The sequence below is a fragment of the Peromyscus californicus genome, unplaced genomic scaffold, assembly GCF_007827085.1.
Source record: "Peromyscus californicus insignis strain IS unplaced genomic scaffold, ASM782708v3 Scaffold_33__1_contigs__length_539039, whole genome shotgun sequence".
Lineage (NCBI taxonomy): Eukaryota > Metazoa > Chordata > Mammalia > Rodentia > Cricetidae > Peromyscus > Peromyscus californicus.
In genome coordinates, this window is record NW_026294544.1 from 488811 (window position 1) to 496862 (window position 8052).

General features: G+C 42.1%; 1 long non-coding RNA gene across 1 annotated transcript; it reads right to left on the reverse strand.

The window, feature by feature from the left end:
* Positions 1–388: 388 nt before the first annotated feature.
* Positions 389–6558, reverse strand: LOC128121188 (uncharacterized). The gene is made up of 3 exons (XR_008222104.1): positions 6466–6558; positions 3258–3307; positions 389–568 (listed from the first exon to the last, which is right to left on the reverse strand). It is a non-coding gene; the product is annotated as an uncharacterized LOC128121188 (long non-coding RNA).
* Positions 6559–8052: the final 1494 nt, after the last annotated feature.

Consider the following 8052-nt stretch of genomic DNA (forward strand, 5'->3'; position numbering starts at 1 on the left):
TGGGACAGACAGACCAAGCCCCAGAGCTTGAAAATAAAGTCTCTTTGCTGTCACTTACAGGATACAGCCTCTATAGTGGGTTTTTGGTGATCCCCTCAATCTGGGCATAAAACTTTCAAACAAAAAGAATGTTGAAGTTGATTACAAGTATCTTTCTACACACAGCTCTCTGCTCCCAATTCTGTGAGCAGAATCAGCCCACAGAGCAAAGTTATGCAGAGGCCTTCCCTAGGACTAGGAAGTATCAAGGACCACATGGGACCTCACAGGAAAGGAATTCTGGCTGCAGGATCCCACCCACACCTTGGGAGGCCCCACCACACTGTCTCCTGCACCTCATGATCTGCCCCACCCCATCTGGGAACAGCAGCCCCTCACTCACCATGTTGTGGTTTCCCAGCTTGTCCATGCTCTCTGCTCAGCTCCCTGCAGCAGCACTCACAGCATAGCACACAGAATCAATGGCATGTTCTCCTCTTCGAAGTCAAGCCTGAAGCTGGCTTCTAGAAGGACTCTGAACCACTTCTGACTGGTAAGTTGCCTGGACAGCCTGATTGGCTAGTGAGGCCTGAGTGAAAAGAACGCCTCCCATAGGGTTACACTATGCTCAAAAACTCAGTACAATAATTCCTAAGCCTGCCTTTCCCCACACACAAAGATATTTTCTAAATCAGCAGATATATGCATTTCAATAGCACTTTCCCCTGGGTCCAATACGTACCCTGCTATCTTATTGCACTCCATAGGCATTTTCCCTTCTTCCCCCTGGACACAATGTCACTAGTGAGTGTGCGCAGCCCACTGTACTGTGTGGTGTGGAGTGATTTCCTGTCACACAGGTGGAAAGGTTTCCAGAATATTAACAATTAAAATAGACTTAAAGATAAAAAGGAGATGTTTGTAAAACAAATTGCTAAACTCTCGTATTAATAAAAATTCCAGAGCCAGATATTGGGGAGAAAACTTAAACATCATTAAAGCAGAACAAGCCACAGCCAAGCTCACCTCACCAACTCCTCCCACGATCCTGTTTCCACAAATCCTCACACTGAATGCCTGTGAGTCCTCACTCCTGAGGGTCTCAGTTGAACTGCTTAAAAGCATCTAGTTCCTTGTCCTCATTCCGTATATACCTCTCTGCTTCCTCCCATTGCTTCCTGGGATTAAAGGTGTGTGTCCTCCCCAGGCAAGAACATGTGACCATAGGTGTCAGGATTAAAGGTGTGTGCTATCATGCCTGCCTCTGTTTGCAGTGTGGCCTTGAACTCACAAAGATCCAAATGAATCATTGCCTCCTGAGTGACAGGATTAAAGGTGTGTGTCCCAAAACTGTCTGGCCTCTATGTCTAACTAGTAGATGGCTCTGTCCTCTGATCCCCAGATAAGTCTTATTTGCTCGAGAACAAATAAAATATTTTCACAGATGTTTGTTCTGTGACTTCACATTGAGATCAGATGAACTGAATGTACTTTTTATCTAGTGGTCACAGGGAATTCAGACAACCAGAAAAGAAAGCATGAACCAGATCACAAACAAGAAAATAGGTCTTTCTCCCATCAGACACTTGGGTGATGCCTCCATTGCTTTAGGAGATTTAGTCCTAAAATTCAGAGCAAACTGTTAGCAAATGAATAATACTAAAGATTAGTCTTCATGGAAAGCTGAATGTTTTAAGCATAGTTGAGCTAGGAAGGAATGTGTTTGCAAGCACTATTTTTAGCCAGGACATTTTCCTCCATGGGCAGGTGAAAACAAAACAAAATACTGCATTATTCAAGATTCTCTGCATGAACAGGACTGGTAGAATGAACCTTCCATGTATGTAGAAAGTGGATTTTTTAGAATGTCTCACAAGCTATGGTAGAGCTAGTCCAACAATGGCTGCCTACCATAGAAATATGAAGAGATCAGTTGTTGTTCATTCCATGAGGCAGGAGATCTCAGCTGGTCTTCAGTACACACCAAAACTCTAAGGAAGTAGCCTCTAAGGCTAGTAAAGAATGAAGTTGCTATCCAGTTCTAGGACAAGCAGGCAAAGAGAGAACTTCCTTCTTTAATACCCTTTATATATGTAGGCTGACACCAAGAGCTGCTATCCAGATTAAAGGTGCATCTTATTGTTTGTTGTGAAAGGACCAAGCAGACATCATAACAAGCTACTCAGTCTTCTCTCAGAGATCAGATCTCAATTTCAATTTCTTGAGAATTAAGCAAGCAGTTTCTGGGAGGGCTATGATTTATCCCTTTCTGCACATACTCTGACTGCTTAAGGTTCAGTCAACTGTTTACTGTCTGGGACCCCTCACCAACTTAGAGCTTTGTGCATGGGTCAATGTGGATGTGCAAGGCCAGCCAGCCTCCATGACAGCTTAAGAACAGAGCCTGGGCCACTGAGTCAGCCCCCACAGTCAGAACATGCAAGGCCAGCTAGCCTCCAGGGGAGCTCAAGGAGAAAGCCTGGGACTTGTTAAAGCCTGCCCCAAAATGATAACTGTATCCCCCAACCATTAAATTCAAAGGTGACACACTCTCATCCAATCATATGATGCCAAGGCTTGTAACACCCTGATTATGGTTTTTCCAATAAAAAGCCCCTTCCTCCCCATCCTCCTTCACCTGGCTAGCCAGTGTGATGGACATGGACCAAGCTTGGGCTTCCTCGTTATCAATAAACCCCTGTTTGTTTTGCATCAGATATTGGCTTTATGGTGGTCTTGCTGGGGTCTCACTATGGGGCTACAACTGCTGATTGAATTTTTGGTGTTTTCAAGACAGGGCTTGTCTGTGTAGTCCTAGAACTCAGTCTGTAGACCAGGCTGGACTCAATCTCAGAAAATCAAACTGCCTCTGCTTACTGAGTACTGTCATGTGCATGTGCTTACTGATGTGCATGACCACCAAGCAGCTGAAGGTGGGTATCACCTGAAATGATCCAGATTAAAGATGGGTCTTTGTTGTTGTTGTTGTTGTTGTTTTCAAGACAGGGTTTCTCTGTGTAGCGTTTGGAGTCTATCATGAAACTCATTCTGTAGACCAGGTTGGCCTAGAACTCACAGAGATCCACCTGCCTCTGCTTTCTGAGTGCTGGGATTAAAGGTGTGTTAAAAAAAGGGTCTTCAACTTTAAACCTTTAATAAAAACCTCTTACATGTGCACCCAACTCTTTGGGTTTTAGTTATTCCAGACTAAGTCAGTTTGATTACCATGAATAGCCATCACAACAAATGGGACAGATAAATTGAAAAAGATTTCTTACCTGCAGGAGGCAAGGTGAGAATGGGAGTTATTTCTAAAGCAATGCTTTTCCTAAACAAAAGAATTATGAGGACATCAATTAGTTAATTTGGACATGTTTATGTAGAGTTCTCCCTCTTCCTCAGCATGCTCAGTTAACAAATACACTTCTGAACATTATTACAATGTACAAGAAAAGACATTGTTACTTCAAAGTCATGCAGAAACATATAAATTATAAAAATGATCAAAAGAAATGCCTCTGACATGTTCATCTTGCACCACAAGGTCTTACCTGAAAATCAAGCAAATGACACAGTGAACATTGACTGTTTTGTAGCCTATGTGACCTGTGAATCTTGATATTTAATCTAAAAGGTAACATACCAATGCCACAATTCTCCCATATATGAAAGATAGAGAATGCAAATACAGAAAGCATCAAGGAGAAGTCACCTAACAGCACTGTTTACTCTGCTCCTAAATGAATAGTTATGATGAGCTCTATTAACCTTAGAACAAAGGCTTGGGAGAAGGCCACAACTGCTTCCGTGCAGGACCAGAAGAGTTCACTTTAACTAGCCCTGGAAGCTGTCTGTCTCAGAGCTGTGACATTAGTGGAGAGAATCCCATGCTATGCTTTTTTAAAACTTTTGCCAGGTCCTGTGCTCATTGCATGAGTCGGCTGTTTGAAACCTGGGGCCTATGCAGGATCACTTGGCTCGGCCTGGGAGGAGGGAACTGGACCTGCCTAGACTGAGTCTACCAGGTTGATCTCAGTCCGTGGGGGAGGTTTTGCCCTGGAAGAGGTGGGAATGGGGGGTGAGCTGGGGATAAGGTGAGGGGGGCAGGAGGGGGGAGAACAAGGGAATCCGTGACTGATATGTAGAACTGAATTGCATTGCAAAATAAAAATAAAAACATTTTTAAAAAAATAAATAAATATAAATGAAAAAAAAGAAAATATCAATCCAGTGAAAAACCACACATCAGTTAAGTCAGGTGATACTTATATGAGATGGAAATAAGTTCTTAACAACTTCACCCATCTAGAAAGCATCCTCAAATTAGAACTAAGGGGAAATAACCTATAAAGTTCCAAGCACATAGATTTTTGCCAAGTCTGACAACTTTTTTCAGACTATTAGCACAACATTATATGTGACAGATAACAGCCCTAATTAAATTAATCAGCTTTTACCTAGTAACTCTCAAAGTGGCCCTAAATAAGGACTACAGATTCATTTATGGATACACTAAAATTAGAATCATCATCTTTCAGTAAGCAAGAAGATAGAAATGTCACCAAACTGGTAATTAAACTTCAGGATAATTTCAGCTAAAAAAACTTCTTTAAAAATAATTTTAATTATATGGTGTTTTGCCTGTATGTGTCTGTGCCCGGTAACTAAAGGACCAGAAGGCAGGAAATGCCTGGGACTAGATTGACAGCAAATGTTTAGCTACTTGTAGGTCCTGTGCATGGAACCTGGGACTTCAGTAAGAGAAAATCTAGTGCTCTTTTGTTTGTTTGTTTGTTTTTGTTTTTTGTTTTTTGAGACAGGGTTTCTCTGTGTAGCTTTGTGCCTTTCCTGGAACTCACTTCGGAGACCAGGCTGGCCTCAAACTCAGAGATCCGCCTGCCACTGCCTTCCGAGTGCTGGGATTAAAGGTGTGTGCCACCACCGCCCGGCTCCTAGTGCTCTTAATTGCTGAGCCATCTATCTACTCCCTCTTTTAATTTAAAATTATGGTGATACTTTATTTGTGATGAAATGTGATTTCATTTGTATGTTAATAAATAAATTTTCCTGTCAGAGCTAATAGCAAGCCAAAGCAGAAGCTGGGCAGTGGTGGCACATGCCTTTAATCTGATCACATGGCAGGCAGAGTCTGTGTGTTCAAAGACATATCCAGCATGAAGACACATGCCTTTAATCTCAATACAAACCATAGAGATCTGGAGGTCTGTATAGACAGGCAGTTAAGAGGAGGTCATTTGGTTGGGTTTACAACCATTGAAAGGCAAAACATAAGTTCAATAAAAAGACAGACACACAGGAAGTAGGTCTCTTTCTCAGAGGAAGGACAGCAGCGGCAGCGGGTGGTAAAGAGGCGGTCTTGGTCTCAGCTCTTAGCTAGTGTTCTCTGACCTCTGGGGCTTTTAACTCTGCATTTGGCTCTGTGTTTCTTAATTAATGAGACCATTACATCTACATTATTACAATTATTTCTTTAATTTGTTAGTTAAAATATATTACATCATATTTCTTCCCAAATCACTTCCAAATTCTTCCCTGTTAGGTATGAGTGAATAAATATTTTGAAATACGTGAGTACAACATGCTGTTTCCATTTGTATTAATTGTACATATATGGATAATTGGCTGATCATGTTATAATGGATGAACAATTTGGGGGGGGGGGTATGTCCTCCCTGGCTGAGAATCATTCTCTCAAATGAAGGAGAATTTCACTTTATAATCAGCATCAGTCTGACTATGCTGTGTTGGATAAGAAAAATAATCAAGAATAGAAAACTTAGAGTGAGAAATATAGTAGCAGTTAAGAGTACTGAAGAATTTTTCAGAACATCCAGCTTCAATTCCCAGTGTATATAGAAGCTAACTACTATCTGTAACTCCAAAATGAAGAACTACAATCTCTTCTGGCCTTCATGGAAACTTCCACAATAAAAATTATTTTTTAAGCTGTGTGTGGTAGTGCATTCTTTTTTTTTTACCAGAACACCAGACACAGAGGTATAAAGATCATTGTGAGTTTTAAAGCCTGTGATACACAGTACACACACACACACACACACACACACACACACACACACACACACACACACCAAGAGGAAAAGAACAAAAGTGAATAATGTACAAATAGGATAATTTTATAGTTGGGAAAACACAATACCTCTTAAAGTCATTTTCGGTCTCTGCCACTGATGGTAATAGAATCATTTTCAAAAATAAATATGGCCAAGCATGCAAGCACATGCAATTAATCCTAACCAATGGGAGAAAATGAACATTTGACAATGGTCCACCACCTTATAATGCAACATAAACTCATCAAGAGTTGGGTGTTGCCAGGAAACCAAGTCATGTTACCAAGCCATCCAAGTCATAAAGTAGGACACACACAGCAGCATTCTGTTATCAAATGGAAGAGGAATACAAGTATTTGGGCCAGAGCAAGTCCTGAATGAACATGCAACTTACATGAAGGAGTTGTCCAAATGTATTTCATTTCATTTCATGTACTAAAGCTATAGAGAAAGTCATCTGTGGAAATGGAGTCCACTATGTAATGATGCTCTAGAGAAAGGCAATGCTGGGTAATATAGTTTGAAATGTAATGATGCTCTAGAGAAAAGCATCCTGGGAAATGAAGTCCAGAATGTGATAATTTTATAGAGATTGGGACTCTGGGAAATGAAGTCCCAAAAGTAGTCATGCTGTAGAGAAAGGCATCCTGGGAAATGAAGTCACAATGGGCTCATGCTATAGAGAAATGCAGCCTGTGTAATGGAGTCCAGGATGTAATGATACTCTAAAAAGGCATCCTGGTAAATGAAGTCTAGAATGTAATAATGCTCTAGAGATAGGGACCCTGGGAAATGAAGTGCTACATGTAGTATGCTATAAAGACATTCTGGGAAATGAAGTCCAGAATGCACAGATGCTCTATAGAACGGCATCCTGGGAAATGAAATCCAGAATGCAATGATGCTCTAGGGAAAGGTGTCCTGCTAAATGAAGTCCAAATGCAGTTATGGTCTAGAGAAAGGCATTCTGGGAAATGAAGTCCATATGTTCTGTTGCCTATAGGAAAATCATTCCTGGGAAATGAATTGTAAGTGTAGTGAAGCTATAAAGAAAGGCATCCTGGGGAATAAAATCCAGAATGCAGTGATGCCTTAAAGAAAGTCATTCTGAGAAATGTAGTTCAAATGTAGTGATACTGTAGAGAATAGCATCCTAGGAAATGAAGTCTAGAATATAGTGATGCTCTAGAGAAAGGCATCCTAGGAAATGAAGTCCACATATATTGATGCTGTAAAGAAAGCATCCTTGGAAATGAAGTCCAAATGTACTGATTCTGTAGATAAAGGTATGCTCTGAAAGTGAAGTTTGAAGCATATGGATGGTATAAAGAGGAAACAGTAAGTTTCCTTCTGATCCAAAAGGAATGATGGGAAATGTAGTGTGGAATACATGGACAATACAGAGAAAAGCATCCTGGGAAATGCAGTCCAACACATAGTGATGGTATAAGAAAAAGCAATCTAGGAAATCATCCAAGAAGCATGATGGGAAATGGAGTTTCTAATACATGATTAATAAGGAAAAGCAACCTGGGAAATGAAGTCAAAAATGTAGAGACACGGCCCCCAGCTCCCATCCTGCTCCGGACTTCCCTTTTACAACACTGGTGAGTGCCCGTCCTTGCCCCAGACCCCATCCCTGGGCACCAGCCACTCCAGGGAAGACCTGCCCAACTCGGCCCCAGGTTCTGGCCACCGGGCAGGCTCCCTGCTAGCCCCACCGGGAAGGATCCCCTTCTCCAAGACCCCTGGCAGACCCTGCAGTCTCCAAGCCCTGCCCCCACGCCCATCCGCCTGAGCCCCAAGCCTCTTCCTGAGACTCAGAGGCCAGCCCCCAGCTCCCATCTTGCTCCGGACTTCCCTTTTGGAATACTGGTGAGTACCCTTCCTTGCCCCAGACCCCATCCCTGGGCACCAGCCACTCCAGGGAAGACCTGCCCAACTTGGCCCCAGGTTCTGGCCACCAGGCAGGTTCCCTGCT